This window comes from Heptranchias perlo, chromosome 15 (genome assembly GCF_035084215.1).
Source record: "Heptranchias perlo isolate sHepPer1 chromosome 15, sHepPer1.hap1, whole genome shotgun sequence".
NCBI lineage: Eukaryota > Metazoa > Chordata > Chondrichthyes > Hexanchiformes > Hexanchidae > Heptranchias > Heptranchias perlo.
The window spans coordinates 37,895,152-37,915,862 of record NC_090339.1 but is presented as its reverse complement, the minus strand read 5'-3'; the positions used below and the strand labels follow the sequence as shown (position 1 = coordinate 37,915,862).

General features: G+C 42.4%; 1 protein-coding gene and 1 long non-coding RNA gene across 4 annotated transcripts in view; one reads left to right on the top strand and one right to left on the bottom strand.

Moving 5' to 3' along the window:
- Positions 1-17,384, bottom strand: part of LOC137333004 (high affinity cationic amino acid transporter 1-like) — a 40,687-nt gene extending 23,303 nt beyond the window's left edge. For both annotated transcript variants that reach the window (XM_067997073.1, XM_067997074.1), the window contains exon 1: positions 17,296-17,384. The gene's annotated coding sequence lies outside the window, so the exon portion shown is untranslated. The remainder of the gene's footprint in view (positions 1-17,295) is intronic.
- The window catches only part of LOC137333005 (uncharacterized), a 38,587-nt gene that overhangs the window by 4,959 nt on the left and 12,917 nt on the right, over positions 1-20,711 (top strand). The window contains exon 2 of one of the 2 annotated variants that reach the window (XR_010965778.1): positions 43-237. The exons of the other annotated variant lie outside the window; for it this stretch is intronic. This is a non-coding gene — a long non-coding RNA (uncharacterized lncRNA). The remainder of the gene's footprint in view (positions 1-42; positions 238-20,711) is intronic. 2 annotated transcript variants of the gene reach the window in all.

The following is a 20,711-nucleotide window of genomic DNA, read 5'->3' as shown; positions in this document are numbered from 1 at the left end:
TTTGTGTATTTTTAAAGCTGCTTTGACTGTTGCCTCAAACAGGTGCTTGTATTACTGGTTCCTGATGTGCAGGATTGGCTCCAACCAGCTACTGGCAACACCTGGTAAGAAATGGGCACACAAGAACCATACACAAGGAAAAGGCAACGCAAGCACCTTAAAGCCAACGTAAAAGCAGCGTAAGACTCGAGTCACAACAACTATGCACTGTTCTACACCAGTGCAATAGGAGTACAGGTACATGATTGTTTTAAAAACAAAGGTTGGGTTTGTGCTTACTAGTGGCAGTCTCCATCAGTAGAACATATATTGAGCACGCTGCCAACGCCCACGCACAGGAAATTATTGCAGCATTTTTTTGCATGCATGATCTCCTCTCACTCATTAATCCTGTTCTAAGCCAGACGTTTGTTGGGGCATGCTGTGATTTCCCTTGGCCTTGCATGACTTATTCAAGCATGAGTCATTTTTTCACATAAAAAATAAAGGCCAAAAACAGCAGAGGTTTAGTCAAGAACTGTTTTGCAACTTTGGGAGAAAATTGTAATGCACGAGAACATCCCCCCTGCCCATGAAATGGCTATTTCTTTAGGCTAATAATTTCAGAGAAATGAGCCAGTAAATCTCATAGGAACAGAATGTTCAAGCAGCAACATACACAAATCTTGTAACTTTCAATCACCCACATTACATGCATTTGCTTTTATAATTGTTTTCTCTAATCTCTCCTCCCTCCGCACCAAGGTCATAAAGGCAAGGTATGCTGCCATTGGTCTCGTCTGTCAGCATGGTCCGAAACACACTCTAGTGTCAATATCGTTCCTGAGCTGCCCTGATCTTTGACAAACTCACATTTTTTAATCAGGGTGAAATACTGTAGTGCTTTAGGTAGGAAGCTATATAATTCGCTCTCTCTCTAAAACTGTCTCTCCTCCTCTCCTGAAGGTGCAAACTTTTGCAGTCTCATGCATACCAGCAGTCCTCTAGTACCATGCCCAAATTGCCACTTTTCATTTGTGAAGCCAAACAATGTCAATGGGCTGTTTAACACATGGCCAAGCCCAATTCTGTTCACATACATGCACATTCCAGCAGGATAGGCTGGACAGTGACTAGCTTTTCCAGAAAAAAATTCTGCAGCCATTCATTTCACTCTGCATCAATACCCAAGGCTTATGGCAGTACACTTAAGAGCCTTATGTGAGCAGGGCAGGTCCCCAGACACCCTTGTGTCGAGTTATTGGTGAGCAGAATGCTATTCTCACACACAGTCACAAGATTTGATGTAGGATTCTTTTTAAGGCACATTTATACATTAAATTGAGGCCATGTATTCTGGTAGCCCCCAGATTGCCCACTGGATCTGTGAATCAGTTGTGTATCCTATTTTCTGATCCAAGGCAGGGCCTTCCAAATTAAATGTTTTTTTTTGCCTGCATGTCAACAGACACAATAATCCAAAAAAGGCATTGTGCAAAGCAACTTGAAACATTTCAATGTGACAGGAGTTACATAAAGACGAGAGAAGACAGAGCAATAGGAAAGAAGAAAAAAATACAGTGTTCAAACTTTGATTAAATCCAAATTTGAAGCACAAATTTGAAGTGTCTTTAATAAGAACATCAGAAATAAGAGCAGGAGTAGGCCATACGGCCCCTCGAGCCTGCTCCGCCATTCAATATGATCATGGTTGATCTTCTACCTCAACTCCACTTTCCCGCCCTATCCCCATATCTCTTGATTCCCTTAGACTCCAAAAATCTATTGATCTCAGTCTTGAATATACTCAATGACTGAGCATCCACAACCCTCTGGGGTAGAGAATTACAAATATTCACGACCCTCTGAGTGAAGAAACTCCTCCTCATCTCAGTCCTAAATGTCTGACCCTTTATCCTGAGACTATGTCCCCTAGTTCTAGACTCTCCAGCCAGGGGAAACATCCTCACAGCATCTACCCTGTCAAGCCCTCTTAGAATCTTATATGTTTCAATGATATGTTTAAACTCAAAACAAACATGGTACTAAAACCCTTTAGGGCACTTAAACTGGTTTATCCATTTCAAAGGGTGTATTCTCCATACACCCTCTCTCTGCATGTCACTCACATTCCTGACATTGGACAACAGCCTTAAAGAAATGTATTTCAGTTCATTAGTCTCAGATCCAATCACTTCTCTTCCTGCTTCTTATGTGATAAGTGTGACAGGTTGGTACCAAAATTCCTAGAAGAGGAAACAAGCTTTTGGTATTCAGCCATGAGGAATTCAATTAAAGCTGAGCTCACATTCAATTACAGGAATTTGCAATCCAATTTATGTTCTTCTCCCTTCCCTGTATCCTTCCTCTTCTAGAGATGATGACTCATGATGGCATATTGATTTACCACCTGGGCTACATGGCCCAAGTAGCCATTCTCAAGTGCTTTAGATGAAAAAGGCATCCCATAAAATAGAGGTGGCACTTGCAACCTTGTTGGGTCTAAACATTTGATTTTATGGTAACTAAATGCATATAAAAATAGATGTCGGAGACCTCTGCAAAGTAAAAACTGGAAAAGTCAAGAGCTCAGATGTTTATATTACATACAGCTTGAACAACATGGTGAAGTAATCATGGAAATATATTGGGCTGTGACTCTACAATTACTTGAAAGAAAGCCAAAAGAGACCAGGGAACACATGCAAAAATAATAGACTACTTAGGTCCAGGCTAGGATCAACTCGGATCAATCCCCAAGTGTTAGTTGCAAACACTGGAGTTGCATATACTTTATGCACAAGCCTGAACAGTGAATGTTGATAGAGCACTGTATCCAAGGCTAATCCTTTGACCATTCAATGTCTAAATATTTGCATTTTCTATTGGATGATTGAGCTTTTTATTAGGACAGAGTAAATGTCATTTCCTGGAAAAATACCAATTTTCTCCCCTCAAGGTGTGGACCCCTGCTTGGGATACAATTCTACAGGTTCTGTATGCCTTCTGGTACCTTACTCAAGAATCCAGGAGCAGTGAGGCTAATTGCAAATTGCAAGAATACCAGTGCCACCCTGGCTGAGATCAGCCAACTCAGACTGAACCCAGTCAAAACCTGGGAACTGCCAGTCTGGATGGTTCAGTTACATGCTAGCTTTACCAACCAAATCATTGGTGAAGCCTACTATTGAATATCTCAATCTGGAGATGACCTTTTAAGTGCCTAATTTACCCTGCCTCATGGTTCCTGTGATATATAGATGCAGAGTAAAGCTCCCCCTACTCTGTCCCAACAACATGGCTCAGACCCAACCTCAGGAAATGCATCATGCACTCCACCCCATGATACTTTTTCCATTTCCTCTCCCTGAGTGAGATCCCTTCCATCCCCATCACCAAGAGGCTCCAATGCTGCCGTGCTTACTTCACTGCATGGACATAGAAAGTGGGGTTGCATGGTAATGTAAATGTGCTATGAATGTAGGCAAGGAATTTACACAAATCTTGTGCTTGAGGAAAACAGCCATCTTGCAACAATTTATGGTATCTATTTATCTTCAAGTTACATATTATACATATTTTCTTCACTATTTGACGAATAAACACAGAGAACAATAAAGGAAACTAGAGTAAATATCACCTTACAGTCTTGTGGTTTTACTAGCAATAACATGGCCCAGTTATTATCTCTTAAGAAGAAACCAGGTGTAACTTTAATCTCCTGTTACGCACAACTATCAGGAAGTAACTGAATAATTCAGGCTATGGGGATTTATGTTCTATTTACCACTTGTAGGAAACTGCAGTATCATTCAGAGCTGTTTCATGCTATGCAAATAAGGAACTGAGTGATCGATTAGGTCAGCACACTGGCCTCTCATTTCTAGACTCTTATGTTGATGCTGGGAGAGTGGCATTTAAGCAGAAAGTCATGACCTCTGAGCGTCACAGTCTATTTATTCATTCCCAGTGTGCCACTATTGGGACTGTTAGATGGCCAATAAGAAACAGCCTCTCTTTTTCAACTGCCTCTTGGGATCCAAGAAAGGTTGGATCCCAGACATTATCGGAGACATGGGAGGTAATTTTAACCCCCAAGAACAGGTGGGTTAGGCGGCAGGTGGGCAGTGCAAATAGTGGATTTTTGCAGCGGGACCGCATCCCGGCTTCAACATGCCCACTTCCAGGTTTCACCCAGGCACGTTTGGATGTGCGCGCACAACAGAAACCCGGAAGTCCCGTCCCCACTTAAAGCCGGCGGGCTGATACTTAAAGGGGCAACATACCTCATTGAACTAGTTGAGGTACTTCATTTTTTGTGTATTACAAAAGTAAAATAACTTTAACCCTACCTGTTCGGGTTTCCTATTGCTTCCGATTCACGTCAGGTGAAAGCAGGCGGGAAGGGCTGGATCCATGAGGTGAGTGCCTTTATTGCACTGCTTCTGGGCCTGGAGGAGCAGGAGTGCTTCATCCAGGTGCAACAAACTCACCTGGCGCGACATGACCACACGATTGGCCGATCCCCCCGTCCCCATCTCCGACTCTTCACCCGACGTCCAATCTCTTCTTCCTCTTGGAGCAACCTCTGATCTCTTCCCAGCATCAGCACCCTCCCAACCCGATCTCCTCCTGGCACCATGTCCTCCACAGCCCACGATCCCATCCTCCCTCTTCTGACCCCTGGCCTTCCCGCGCAACAGCCAGCCAGTCAATCAAGCCGGCTGCTGGGCACGAAGCCCGGAAGTAAAATTTATTCACCTTATTAAGGTCGCGTTCACAGATTGCGACGCGCCAACTAACCTTTTGGGTTTCGCGGCTGTTTATCTTGCCCCCTGGTCCCTACCTGCCTTCATGTTAAAATCATGCCCCTGGAGTTTCCGTGACATAAGCTAACAGCTTAGACCAAGGATTGATAATTCATCTATGTAGCTCAGTACCAGGCAGTTCTTTTACTCAATGACCATATTGGCTGAGGGATGAAGAAATCTCAGGCATCCTTACTAGTGGAATAAAGGTTTGCAGAATCACATTAACACATCTGTGCTCAATTAAAAATAAAATGATTAAATTTCAAACCCATGTATTGATATATACTGTGCGTCTGTATTTGACACCAGTTCAGTATTAGCCTGGTGACAACTTACAATATAACGCCTTTAATGTAGTAAAATGTCCCAAGGCGCTTCATAGAAACAGAAAATTTACGGCACAGAAGGAGGTCATTCGACCCATCATGCCTGTGCCGTCGAAATAGAGGTACCCAGCCTCATCCCACTTTCCAGCACTTGGTCTGTAGCCTTGTAGGTTACTGCACTTCAAGTGCATATCCAAGTATTTTTTAAATGTCTTGTGGGTTTCTGTTTCTACTACTCTTTTAGGCAGTGAGTTTCAGACCCCCACCACCCTCAGGGTGAAAAAAATTTCCTCAGCTCCCCTCTAATCCTTCTAACAATTACTTTAAATCTATGCCCCCTGGTTATTGACCTCTCTGCTAAGGGAAATAGCTCCTTCCTATCCACTCTATCTAGGCCCCTCATAATTTTATACACCTCAATTAAATCACCCCTCAGCCTTCTCTGTTCCAAAGAAAACAACCCCAGTCTATCTACTCCTTCCTCATAGCTAAAATTCTCCACTTGACCTTTCCTTAACAAATCCATGTTGACTGTCCTTGGTTAATCCGTGCAGTTCTAAATGACAGTTTATACTGTCCCTCAGAATTGATTCCAATAATTTGCCCACCACCGAGGTTTTGACTGACTGGCCTGTAATTACTAGGTCTATCCTTTACTCCCTTTTTAAACAATGGTACAAGAGCAGGTCAGAGGCTGGGTATTCTGCGGCGAGTGCCTCACCTCCTGACTCCCCAAAGCCTTTCCACCATCTACAAGGCACAAGTCAGGAGTGTGATGGAATACTCTCCACTTGCCTGGATGAGTGCAGCTCCAACAACACTCAAGAAGCTCGACACCATCCAGGACAAAGCTTGATTGGCACCCCATCCACCACCCTAAACATTCACTCCCTTCACCACTGGCACACTGTGGCTGCAGTGTGTACCATCCACAGGATGTACTGCAGCAACTCGCCAAGGCTTCTTCGACAGCACCTCCCAAACCCGCGACCTCTACCACCTAGAAGGACAAGAGTAGCAGGCACATGGGAACAACACCACCTGCACGTTCCCCTCCAAGTCACACACCGTCCCGACTTGGAAATATCTCGCCATTCCTTAATCGTCGCTGGGTCAAAATCCTGGAACTCCCTTCCTAATAGCACTGTGGGAGAACCTTCACCACACGGACTGCAGCGGTTCAAGAAGGCGGTCACCACCACCTTCTCAAGGGCAATTAGGGATGGGCAATAAATGCTGGCCTCGCCAGTGACGCGCACATCCCATGAACAAATAAAAAAAGTCCTCCAATCCTCTGGCACCATGCCTGTAGCCAGGGAGGATCGGAAAATGATGGTCAGAGCCTCAGCTATTTCTTCCTTTGCTTCTTTTAACAGCCTGGGATACGTTTTATTCGGGCCTGGCGATTTATCGACTATCAAAGATGCTAACCCTGTTAATACTTCCTCTCTCACTATGTTTATCCCATCCAACATTTCACACTCCTCCTCCTTAACTACAATGTCTGCGTTGTCCCTCTCTTTTGTGAAGACAGATGCAAAGTATTCATTAAGAAACATACCCACATCTTCCAACTCCACACATAGGTTACCTTTTTGGTCTATAATCAGCCTACTCTTTCCTTAGTTATCCTCTTGCTCTTTATGTATTTATAAAACATTTTTGGGTTTTCCTTAATTTTACTTGCCAGTATTTTTTCATGCCCTCTCTTTGCTTTCCTAATTTCCTTTTAATTTCACGCCTGCACTTTCTATACTCCTCTAGACTTTCTGCAGTATTGAGCTCTCGTTGTCTGACATAAGCTTTTGTAAACAATTTTACAACACCAAGTTATAGTCCAACAATTTTATTTTAAAATTCACAAGCTTTCGGAGGCTTCCTCCTTCCTCAGGTGAATGTCAAGAAAGCTTCCCTTTTTTGCCTTATCTTACCCTGTATGCTCCTTGACATCCAGGGAGCTCTAGATTTGGCAGTCCCACCCTTTTTCTTTGTGGGAAATGTTTACTCTGAACGCCTTGAATCTTCCTCTTGAATGCCTCCTATTGCTCTGACACTGATTTACCTTCAAGTAGCTGTTTCCAGTCCACTTTTGTCAAATCACTTCTCAGCTTAGTAAAATTGGCCGTTCCCCAATTTAGAACTTTTACTCCTGTTCTATCTTTGTTCTTTTTCATAACTATGCTAAATCTAACTGAATTATGATCACCACCAAAATGCTCTCCCACTGATACTCCTTCATAGGAGCGTAATCAGACAAAAACTGACACCGAGCCAAAGAAGGAGACATTAGGACAGGTGATCAAAAGCTTGGTCAAAGAGATAGGTTTTTAGGAGGCTTTTAAAGGTGGAGAGGCAGAGAGGTTTAGGGAGGAAATTCCAGAGCTTAGGGCCTAAACAGCTGAAGGCATGGCTGCCAATGGTTGTGTGAAGGAAGGGGGCGGGGGGAAAAGGGGGAATGGACAAGTGGCTAGAGTTGGAGGAATGCAGAGTTCTCTGAGGGTTGTAGAGTTGGAGGAAATAAGAAGGGGCGAGGCCATATTGGGATTTGAACACAAGGATGAGAATTTTAAAATGTGCTATGTGCTGGTAGTAGAAGGTGGACAGAAAACAGAATAAACCAAGAAAGACAGATGAAAACTGACAGCCTATTTCTGAATACTTTTTAAAAACTAAATGAGTGAATGCAGCAGGTTGAATAAATCCTAAAGAGTAATATATTCAACTATACAGCCTGTGACCTGCACTCTCACAGAAGGCCGAGCGAGCTGAGCTGCTGTGATGGCAATTTTTTTTCTTTCTTATGCTAAATCTTTTAATGAAAACGCTCACTCCCTCTCGACAACTCTTCAAGTAGTCATTCTTCATCTGTGCACTTAAACAGAGAATTTCAATAGATTATTTGACCGGAGTGGGGGGGCGGGGGGAGAGCGTGGATGTTGCACAACCGACCACAATTCTATTCTCACTCAACATCTACACACGTTACTAGGTAACAATCTAGAGCAGGAACCCTGGCTGATTTTATTTTTTGCCTCACTCCTAACCGCAGATGCCCAAACTAACATCAGCTAACTGAACATTGACTAGGATTCAAATGATGAACCTTTTAGTCTGGATGGTTCATTAATGCATAAGGTGGTGCCTTAACTTACTAACTAATCATTAGATGAGGTGTTAACTTTTTACATGGTCTCGCTTCCTTGAGAAGAAACAAAGACAAGAGTAAAGGTTTGTACAACAAAATTCACTCCTTGGTTAAAAACAGTAATTTGTAATCTTGGAAGTGCCTGTGAAATGCCACTGGCAAAGGAATGAGAGGAGTGATCCAAGTGACCTTTTGTTCAGAGAATGATACACTAAAGGCACATATTGTAAAGGCTGAAAGGACTCTTTTAATGATGGCACTTGTGCAACATCTGCTGTTTCCTGGTATTGCTGCACTTCACAATAACCGTAACAAGTTAACTTCCTAAATCAACTTCTGCCAAAAATGGTTTATTAATGTGGCTGTCACAAAGCCCAGTGTAGAAATTAGTACAGCAGGCATTTTGTCAGTAACTAATCCATAATTAACACTTTCAAGGGTCAAGTGTTGAAATACCCAGCACTCACACTGAAGGTAATAAACCGCGGGAGCTGAGGCTCAACAAAAAATGATACATTTTCATGGCCCACTTCAGGAAGCGGAGACGATAACAACTCCAGTTAAGAAACAACTTATTATAATGTAAATTAAAACATTTTTCTAATTAAACTTATTTCTATGCATTTAAACTAAGCACAGTCTCTGTGTGTGACTTTCTGAAGGTGGTGACCCTTACGCAGCCCTGCAGCATTTCAATCATGAGGCTATTCTTCATATGAGCCTAGATACCGGGTATCGGCAGGCTATTTAATAATGATTATCACAGCTAAACCTGATCTTACCCGATGTGGGAATGCTGCCTGATTCCTTGGGCCAGGGGTGACAGAGGAGGGTGCATAAATGAATTTTAACTTAACACATGAGCATTGAGGCCATGTAAAAGCCACAATTCAGTCAGGGCAAGTGAAAATAGATCTCAGACATAATATTACTGTTTGCAAATATAGGTTGTTGGGCTAATTTTGATTTAAAATACAATCAATGCTTACCACACTGATTGAACTAGAACTCTATACAGTTAGCACAACAAACATTGTGATTAACATTTCAATCCAGTGGTAGATGTTACTGAAGTTAATTTGAAAGTCAATTCCCTGTTCGTGACTCCGAATAAGTTATCTTTTAAATCTAAATGCTCAATTTAAATTTTAAAATGCTCATGGGGCACCAAACCACAGCAGCTCTCTGCCACAAGGCTTAAAGTACTTTATTGTTTGTTGCAACTAATATCTTATTAGAAAGCAGTAACACACAGACTGCGTGGTTGGTGGCAATTGAGTGTTCCCTAGTGAGGAATGGTCAGTTGTTTGAAGTACCAGAGGCTGACAGCTCCTATACTCCAGCATGAGTCATAGAGTCATAGAGTTATACAGCACGGATAGAGGCCCTTCGGCCCATCGTGTCCGCGCCGGCCATCAGCCCTGTCTGCTCTAATCCCATATTCCAGCATTTGGTCCGTAGCCTTGTATGCTATGGCATTTCAAGTGCTCATCCAAATGCTTCTTGAATGTTGTGAGGGTTCCTGCCTCCACAACCCTTTCAGGCAGTGAGTTCCAGACTCCAACCACCCTCTGGGTGAAAAAGTTCTTTCTCAAATCCCCTCTAAACCTCCCGCCTTTTACCTTGAATCTATGTCCCCTTGTTATAGAACCCTCAACGAAGGGAAAAAGCTCCTTAGTATCCATCCTATCTGTGCCCCTCATAATTTTGTACACCTCAATCATGTCCCCCCTCAGCCTCCTCTGCTCCAAGGAAAACAAACCCAATCTTCCCAGTCTCTCTTCATAGCTGAAGCGCTCCAGCCCTGATAACATCCTGGTGAATCTCCTCTGCACCCTCTCCAAAGCGATCACATCCTTCCTGTAGTGTGGCGACCAGAACTGCACACAGTACTCCAGCTGTGGCCTAACCAGTGTTTTATACAGCTCCATCATAACCTCCTTGCTCTTATATTCTATGCCTCGGCTAATAAAGGCAAGTATCCCATATGCCTTCTTTACCACCTTATCTACCTGTTCTGCCGCCTTCAGGGATATGTGAACTTGCACACCAAGATCCCTCTGACCCTCTGTCTTGCCTAGGGTCCTCCCATTCATTGTGTATTCCCTTGCCTTGTTAGTCCCTCCAAAGTGCATCACCTCGCACTTTTCCGGGTTAAATTCCATTTGCCACTGTTCCGCCCATCTGACCAACCCATCTATATCGTCCTGCAGACTGAGGCTATCCTCCTCGCTATTTACCACCCTACCAATTTTTGTATCATCAGCGAACTTACTGATCATACCTTTTACATTCATATCCAAGTCATTAATGTAGACCACAAACAGCAAGGGACCCAGCACCGATCCCTGTGGTACCCCACTGGCCACAGGCTTCCAGTCACAAAAATAACCTTCGACCATCACCCTCTGCCTTCTGCCACTAAGCCAGTTTTGTATCCAAAGTGCCAATGCACCCTGGATTCCATGGGCTCGTACCTTCTTGACCAGTCTCCTGTGGGGGACTTTATCGAAGGCCTTACTGAAATCCATGTATACCACATCCACTGCGTCACCCCCTCAAAAAATTCAATCAAATTAGTCAGACATGATCTTCCCTTGACAAAGCCATGTTGACTATCCCTGATTAATCCTTGCTTCTCCAAGTGGAGACTAATTTTGTCCTTCAGAATTTTTTCCAATAATTTTCCTACCACTGATGTTAGGCTCACTGGCCTGTAGTTCCCCGGTTTTTCCCTACTCCCCTTCTTGAATAATGGTATTACATTAGCGGTTCTCCAGTCCTCTGGCACATCCCCTGTGGCCAGAGAGGTTCTGAATATATGTGACAGAGCCCCCACAATCTCCTCCTTTGCCTCACACAGTAGCCTGGGATACATTTCGTCCGGGCCTGGGGATTTATCCATTTTTAGGCCTGCTAAAACCGCCAATACCTCCTCCCGCTCGATGTTAATATGTTCGAGTATATCACAGTCCCCCTGCCATATTTCTATGTCTACATCGTCCTTCTCCATAGTGAAAACAGATGCAAAAAATTCATTTAGAACCCCTCCTACATCTGCCGGCTCCACACACAGATTGCCATTTTTGTCCCTAATGGGCCCTATTTTTTCCCTAGTCATCCTCTTACCCTTAATATACTTATAAAACATCTTAGGATTTTCCTTTATTTTGCTCGCCAGTGTTATTTCATGGCCCCTCCTTGATCTCCTAATTTCTTTTTTAAGTATCCCCCTGCACTTTTTGTACTCCTCTAGGGCTTCCTCCATCTTTAGCCTTTTGTATCTGCCAAAAGCCCTCCTTTTTTTCCTAATCCATTCTCGTATATCCCCTGACATCCAAGGTTCCCTGGAGTTCTTGGAACCACCCTTGACCTTTACGGGAACATGTTGCCATTGTATGGTCTCAATCTCCCTTCTGAAAGACTCCCATTGCTCCGATGCAGATTTTCCTACAAGCAGCTGATCCCAGTCCATTTTGGCCAGATCCTGCCTTATCCTATTAAAATCGGCCTTCCCCCAATTTAGAACCTTTATTTCCGGCCCCTCCCTGTCCTTTTCCATGACCACCTTAAATCTCACCGAATTATGGTCACTGTCACCAAAGTGCTCACCTACTAGCACTTCTTCCACTTGGCCGGCCACATTCCCTAGAATTAGGTCCAGTACCGCCCCCTCTCTTGTAGGACTTTCTACATGCTGGCTCAAAAAGCTCTCCTGGATGCACGTTAAGAATTTTGTACCCTCTAAGCCTTTTACACTCTGAGTATCCCAGTTAATATTGGGGAAGTTGAAATCCCCCACTATTATTACCCTATTATTTGCACAATTTTCTGAGATTTGCCTACATATCTGTTCCTCTATCTCCCCCTGACTGTTTGGGGGCCTATAGTACACTCCCATCAAAGTGCTTGCCCCCTTTTTGTTTTTAAGCTCCACCCATATGGCCTCATTAGAGGAACCTGCTAATATATCATCCCTCTTTATGGCAGTAATTGATTCTTTAATTAATATTGCAACCCCCCCTCCTCTTATACCTCCCCCTCTGTCTCGCCTGAAGATTCTGTACCCCGGAATATTGAGCTGCCAGTCTTGCCCCTCCCTCAACCATGTCTCTGTGATAGCAACAATATCATACTCCCATGTGTTTATCAACACCTTCAGTTCATCCACCTTATTCGCAAGACTCCTTGCATTAAAATAGATGCCATCCAGCCTTGCCCTCACATATTTGCCCTGTCTTCCAAGCTGACTTGTTTTTTTCTCTATATTTGGCTGCACATCACCCCCTATTGTAGCTCCACTCTGTATCCCATCCCCCTGCCAAGTTAGTTTAAACCCCCCCCAACAGTGCTAGCAAACCTCCCCGCAAGGATATTTGTCCCGCTCTGGTTCAGGTGCAACCCGTCCGACTTGTACAAGTCCCACCTTCCCCAGAAGCAGGCCCAGTGATCCAGGAAACTGAAACCCTCCCTCCTGCACCAACTCTTTAGCCACGCATTCATCTGTTCTATCCTCCTATTTCGATACTCACTAGCCCGTGGTACTGGGAGTAATCCAGAGATTACAACCTTTGAGTCAGCACCTTCAGGAGAGAAGGCTGAAAAGGGGAGAAAATTAGAGGAAAAATATAGTTCAGAGTTGGCCCAAGTAGGAATTCTGATGGACCAAACCAACTTCCATTTTCTGTTATAGTGCATAATTCTTGATCCAGGTATAAACAGTTTGAGTTCTGATGGGTGGTCTCCACCCAAAACATTAAACTGTCTTTTCTGTTTCAGATGCTGATGGAACTGTTTTATTCTGTTTCAGATTTCCTGCATTTTCCCTTTTCCCCCCAATTAGGTTGAGTTTATTTTTTTTTACAAAATGCATGTCATCTTATGTTTGTGTCTCGCCTCTCTCTGAGCTACACGGTATCTCTGGCAATCTCCACATCAGCTGGTCACGGGGAGGTGTGGCACAATTGTTTGGAGTGACTTGGCCAATAAATGTCCATTGCTTTCTCTATGAAAACACCCAGCAGTTATCTATCACTGAGTACTGGCAGGCTATTCAACTGGAAAGCATCACAGCTGAACCTGATTATTTCCTCACGCAATACCCACTTGCACGCTTTTCACTGGGAGTCACTCAATAGTAATCAGCAGCAGGAATCACGGTTAATTGTGTCTTCCCTAACCCAAAGGCACTGAGGCCAACTGTTGCACCAATAGAAATGACAGACCTAAAATGGATCAAAGAACTGAAATTATACTTTAAAAGTATATTGTAGACATCACACTTTCAGAAACAGGTCACAAAAATCTGCAGCAAGGTATAACGTATGTAAAAGATTTTTTGTCTAAAATTGGAGTTGTAATTGTGCCACCCTATAGAAATGTCCTGGACATTTTCTAACATGGCATGACTAATGCAACAGGAACCCACAGTATTCATGCAACAAACTGATCAAATATTTACTCCGAACCAATTACGTACATATACAATGGCACTTGTATCAAACTGACTTAATTAATATCTGATTTATTTTAAATAATATAAACATATTTATGCAACAGCAAACCAAATCAAACATCAGGCTTATTCTCAGGAGACAGAAAATATTTTATGGATTATAACAAGCTGTATATGCTCATAGCTGTCAAAGCACACGCAACTGAGTCCTATATACGCTGATATTTCCGATTCACAGGTTTGTTCTCTTTGGATGTTAGGGCCTGGAGGTTCAGAAGGGGCTGTTATTACACTGTTGCTTCACTGGTAGATAAATCCTGATAGTATCAGTAATTGAAATATATGCAAACTAATAGGAACATGGATTTAAACTTCATATATGGGCTCCCAAGGCTCAGTACTTATGCAACCCATAAAAACAAAAAGCTTTGACACTCCTCATCCATGATACCCACTGCTCACTGGTCCCTGGTGACCACTGTCCGTAACAAGCAATAACATCATAATGACAGTGACATCACGGAGCAGTTTCAGCTACTTTTTCTTGGGGCTACAAATTTTATTTCAAAAATATGTTATCAAGATCATTAATAGGAGAAGTGTTTCAACATTTTCTTCCCATTTATTTTTTTTTATTCCTTCATGGGATGTAGGCATCGCTGGCAAGGCCAGCATTTATTGCCCATCCCTAATTGCCCTTGAGAAGCTGGTGGGGAGCCGCCTTCTTGAAGATAAACAATACCTTCTAGAAGATAAACAATAGTTATTTAGTTCAGGTAGGCAAGCAATGCAATAAGCAGGGCATATATAAATATATATGGTATAATATGGATAATATACCATTTAAAAATGATTTTTTGTCTGTGATTAACACAGCAAGAGATCAATTAACACTAAGAAAACTGCTTATACCTTTATTCCAACCAAAACCCGCAGCTCTCTTCATTATAGTTTATTGCTTGTCCCTCACTCCACCATCAGAAGCCAAACCTTCATTAACAATGCCCTGGCACTGTGGAACACTCCTAAACCACTGTATCTTGCTACCCCTCATCCTTCCTTCATAACCCTTTAAAAAATATTGACTCAGAATTTCCTGAAAATGTGTGCCAAAACAACAATGTATGTATGGCATAATGCTGGTTTTCGGTGCAAAAGATTGAGGAAATTCAGGCATTAAATGACTTACGCTTGTTTTTACGTTACACCCGAACTTGCTCGATCTTTTGCACCAATTCTGCGAAACCTCCACCAAAACCCTCTTGCATTATGCCATGCAAAAGTGCAGCTCACATGTATTTCCTGAATTTACACCTAAAAGTTTATTTGGATGCAACAGGACCCAAAGTCATATTTTTGGTGATTTATGGCAAATGTTTTATTTCTTGTTGTTTGAGACCTATAATGTATTTTCTGTATCTTTGAATGCATCTTTATGGCATAAGAGTGATTTGCACTAAAAATTGAAAAACTTCCATGGTTGCATTTTCTTAAACATGTTGGGGTAGTTTCTGCTAGATTGCACTGGTTTTATCAGCGCAATTCGGCCGAACCAGTGCAAAAGATTGAGGGCATAAATTATGCTGGGCGTAAATTATGTCCAGCATAATTTGAGTTTCTGTGATCTTTTGTGGTGGTTCTTAAATCATTGCACTGAAGCCGGCCGCACCCACAAAACTGGCCACAGCCCCGATCGAAATAACCAGGATGGTGCAGTTCCACCAATTGTGCCCGTTCGAGGGGGGGTCTTCAAATTAGACTAGTTTTCTTAGAGGCACAGGCACATACACATCATGGCTACATCAATGAAAGTAGTGAATGGTTCAGTATAATTTTTTTAAGTCATTTTCACTGATTTAAAATCAGGTAACTCACAGGTGGAGGACTCATTAAAAATGCTTATTTTTTGTGAAAAATTTTTTTTTCAGCTGCATTAATAAATCTGCACCAGGGTACTACTCATAAATACATCAATGAATATTTTTTATTAAGCAGCTGGATTGCGCTGGTTCATGGAATATTACACTTTTGTGGTTATGCAAATACTTTTTAGCAGAAACTCCAACTGTAACCTAGCCAGTGCAATTTTCGGGTGCAATTGGAGCCCAATTCCCATTGCGCCCAAAGCGGAAACTCTACCCTGCAGTGCCTAATGTGCATAAAAGGCTTCAAACTTTCATTTTCATGCATAAAAAGGGAATATGGCGTAAGTTCTGTGCTTTCATCAGCCCTGATTGTTTACTCCGATTTCCACTTGTTTTATGCCAGTTTTTACGTTCCAGGCTACGCTGAAATTCTCAGCAAATTTCCGCATAACTTGTCTGGAAGATTGGTGTAAATTTCGGCATAATTTGCCGGTTACACCTTTTCACCAAATTCTGGGTACAGTTCCATACCCGTGAGACCCTGCCCCACCTGTTCAGGATCCCATTTCTCTTCCCCATCTCATCAGCGTTCCCTATGTGAGAGGTGTTACCTAAATGCTGTTTTCCGTTGAGTGGAGTTTTAAGTTGCGTAAATGATTTTACATTCCAGTTTTAGCCATATTCTACCATATAGCTTATTATTTTAACAATTGCGTTCAAAATGCGACCAGACAAATGCTCCGTACACATGTTGCTGGCCCGATTACCAATACCAGGATTCGTTTCCACAGTTGTGGTCACTGTGTTTTCACTATTGCGTCAGACACGTGTAATAACTATCACCCTCGATCTGTAAACTTAAGGAAAACGCAAATTGTAACTTGCGATTTTTTTTTAAGTCACAAGCGGTTCAGGATAAAAGTCTTCACATGGACAAGCAGTTCGTCCCGAAAACGTATGAAAAGTGATCGGACAACTTTGAGAGGCTGGCTGATGCAACAAGCTTGCTGCATTGCTCCTCAATAGCACATCCCGCCAAACGGGTTTGTCGCTATCAACAGTGACAGACAAATCTGACCCACCTTGGTGATACTGGTTATTAAAGTTTCGCGCGAGTTAGAGCAGAAGCAATTCGATTCTCTTAAAATATGATTTAATGAAGTTGAGTTTTGTTGACTTTTTTTCTATCTTTGTAAATGTGTACGGATATATATATTTTAAAAATGTGATTGCAAGAAAACCGGAAGTGTATGAATGATTTTAGCTCCAATTCCATCCTGGTATCTACTTTAATTAAAGTGCGTTTTAGTTTAATCCTCTTTAATCCCCAAGTGATCCAAGCGATTTTAAATACAAACTGAACGTTAAAGTTTCTGAACTGATAAATAACCATAATGTATAAATACATCAAAAAGTATCATTTAGGCGCCAAGCAACGGTGACCTCTTAAATTGCACATTTATTCAGATCCAGAATCGATCATTTGTTTCTATTACCAGATGAATCTCCCAATATTTTAATGGGTATTAGGTTTAAATATGTTTTTACAATAAACGTATTCATTAGTAGTCGCTACAGCGCAAACCGCAATCCGTTCAGTCCATTTTAACCATGCCTTTCCTTTTGCTAATTTTATTTTATCACCACATTGTCAAGATGAAAGTAAAAACAACAATAATTATCCGGCAAATTCTTGCCACACGCACTAACTCACTGTTAGGTTTTCTCGGATGAAGTAGCCAGGGACAATCTCTGGAGTAGAGCTCAGTCCGCGTGTCCTGTCTCAATGCCGAGCCAGCTGCTGCCGGCTAATTATCACAGGCGGAGCAGCATTTACGTCATGGATATGAGCAACATCCGTCACTGACTACTATACGGGAGGTCTGCGGTGGTAGAATTTACAGGTCTTAGGCATGTATCAATATCTAACACTGAATGGGGCCTAGCAAACAAAATTGTGTCTAATGAAGATCATAACAGTCCATCGCTGTAAGAAATGGGGGTTATAGTTATCCAAAAGGGTATATGAGTTTATAACAATATAACTATTTAATAGGGTTTATAAAGTCAACCCTGTACTCGATGGGCCGAATGGCCTCCTTCCGTGCTGTGACCTTTCTAATAGGGTTTTTTAACAACAGTGTGCACTTCTATAGCATTCTTTAAGCGCAGATTGGCATGTCAGTCGTGCTTTAGATTAAGGAGGAAAAGGACACTATGAAGACGGTAGAAAGGAGAAACAAAAGCATTGTGAAGAAGATTTTGAGGAGGTTTCTGAAAGTGAGGGGGGAACTAGGCCGAGAATTCCAAAAGAAGTGTAGTGGCGAATGAGTGGCCACCAGTAATGGAGTGGAGGGTATGAGAGAAGAAAAGAAAGTCTGGTGTTAGAGGAGCGGAGGGTGCATGTGGGAATGTTAGGCAGGAGGAAATCATTGGCAAAACCAAGGACAGATTTGAAAACAAGATCATGCATTTTGGAACTGATACTCTGGGAGGCAATAGAGCTTGGAGAAAACAGGGATTATGGGAGTGTGCGACTTAATGTAGGTGAGGATATGGACTGCAGTGTTTTGGATGAGATGAGGCTTGTGGAGGGTTAATGTGTGAGCCGGTCACTAGAAGGGTATTAAAGAAGTCAGGTCTTGAGATGATGAAGGCATGGACCAGGGTTTTGGTGCCAGAAAGGATAAGATAGCGCAATGACGGGGACTGTTGTGTAGGTGCAAGAAAGCAGTATTGGTAAAGCCGCTGATGCGCGGGAAGAAGCTTACTTTGGGGTTGTACCAATTCAACACTATCGGAAAGGGTTTGTAACAGTCCAATGCTGCATCTAACAGGTGTATCTCTATCCAATACTGTATCTAATGAGTTTATAACTGAAACACAGTACCTAATGGGCTTATTACTGTTTGGCACTGTATCTAATTGGGTTCATAACATTTTTATTGGAATCTCAAGAAAATACATTCACATATATATGAAACCTTTGTACAATTAATTGTACACACATATATATGTGAGGCAGTTGTACATTAAGGTGTATCTTCACATTTATTTCTAAAAGTGCACATTTATATATATACATATATTTTATTAAGCCATTGTATATTTTGATTGCATGGTGTTTATGGGAGGAGTGCATCAAAATATCCAGGCATTCTCATATGACTGTGCTTGATCAAAGAGGTGGGTTTTAAGGAGGGTCTTAAAAGAGAGGGAATTGGAGGGCTTTAGGGAGAGAATTGCAGAGCGTATGGCCTAGGTGGCTGACGGCTCGGGTACCAATGGTGGGGTGAAGGAAGGGGGGGTGCAAAGTGAAGGCGGTGAATGAGGCCAAAGTCAGAGGAATGGAATGTTTGGGGTCTGTAGGGCTGAAGGGGGTTACAGAGATAGGGAAGGGCAAGGCCATGAAGGGAATGGTAAGCTGTCGAGATGGGTTGGAAGGGAGGTCCTGGCCTCTGCTTTCATCCACAGGTTTTGCTGGTGAGCCAGAAACCAGGCCCCAATCACTTGAGTCTGGACTTCCCAATAATAGTATATCAAATTAGCTAGGCTGAACCCCATATTGGGAGCTGGGAGCATTTGGGGTATATTCACAGCATCTTGTTGATCCAGAGACTGTGACTGTCCAAGTCACTGAATTATTAGGCTAGTTCTTCGAAAAGCAGCAATTTAAATAGAGGAGGTGGGAGAAAATATTTATCTTTATTGTGTTCACCTTACCCAGGAGTGATATAGGCAGGTTATTCCATTATATATCATACATCTCATTATAGTGTCAGCTGTGGCTCAGTTGGTAGCACTCTTGCCTCTGAGTTAGATAGGTCTTGGGTTCAAGCCCCACCCTAATTTAGGCCTTCAGTACAGTATTGATGGAGTGCTGTGCTGTCTTTTGGATGAGATGTTAAACCTAGGACCTGTCTACCCTTTCAGGTGGACATAAAAGATCCCATGGCACTATTTCGAAGAGCAAGGGAGTTCTTCCTGATTTCCTGGTCAATATTTATCCTTCAATCAACATCACTAAAACATATTATCTGGTCATTATATCATTGCTGTTTGTGGGAGCTTGCTGTGTGCAAATTGGCTGCTGCGTTTTCTACATTACAACAGTAACTACACTTTAAAAGTACACCATTGGTTGTGAAACGCTTTGGGACTTCCTGAGGTTGTGAAAGGCAATAATGCAAGTCTTTTACCTTCTCTGAGGTGGGATTCCTTGCGGTTGATGATGCAGGGGGGAAGGAGAGCAATTCCTTTCGAGCTAGGGTTTTCTTTGGTGGATGTTCGCCATTTATTCATGCCTCTTCTCAGATGGAGGGTTGTATTGGAATGTTTTCTTGCAGTTATTGAGCTCGGTGGGACAGTAAGCTATTAGGAATTGGCGTTTGGGTCTGGTGTTCCTTGACTGGGTTGTTGGCCAAGTCATAGCATTCACAGCAGTTTCTTAAATCCCCTTTTCTACAGCCGTTCTTTTCCCATCTTACTCTGTGCAGTTGCTCTTTCCCTTTTTGGTGTAGTAATCTTTTTTCTCACCTCTGCGGTTTTTGTTAATTTAGATTTTACTCTTTGTCTTCTCTCTAATGCTGCAGCCCTTTTCCTCATACTATTTTGTTTTGTTTACCTTTTCTCTTGCCTTCTTTTCTTCTGATATTTCTCTTTACTGTTTGTTTTTTCTTTTTTCTCAATTTCTCGCAGCAAGTGAATTTCCTTGTGGTGGGAAAATTGGGGTTACACGGCAGAAGGAAGATCAGGAGTCACCGGATGTGAACGCTTAAACCTGACAGCAGCTGGACATCGGTGGCTGCAGCGGCATCAGTGGGGCGCAGAGGTTGCACACGCGAAAAAAGAGGAAAGGAAAATCTGCCCGTTTACTGGCAGAACATTAGGTAGATTGGCAAACCAGAGCCAAATCGAATGTTTATGATAGCGCAAAGCCTTAGAGAGTCATAGATTTAACAAAAAATTTATCATTTATATTGTACCTAATGAAGTTTATAGCAAGTCAATAATATATTTAATGGGGGTTATCAGTATCTGATACATTCGGGTTTATGACAATGAAGCATAGCATCTAATGGGGTTTAAACATTTGCACGCTACATTTAATAGGGTTTATATCCGTGCAAC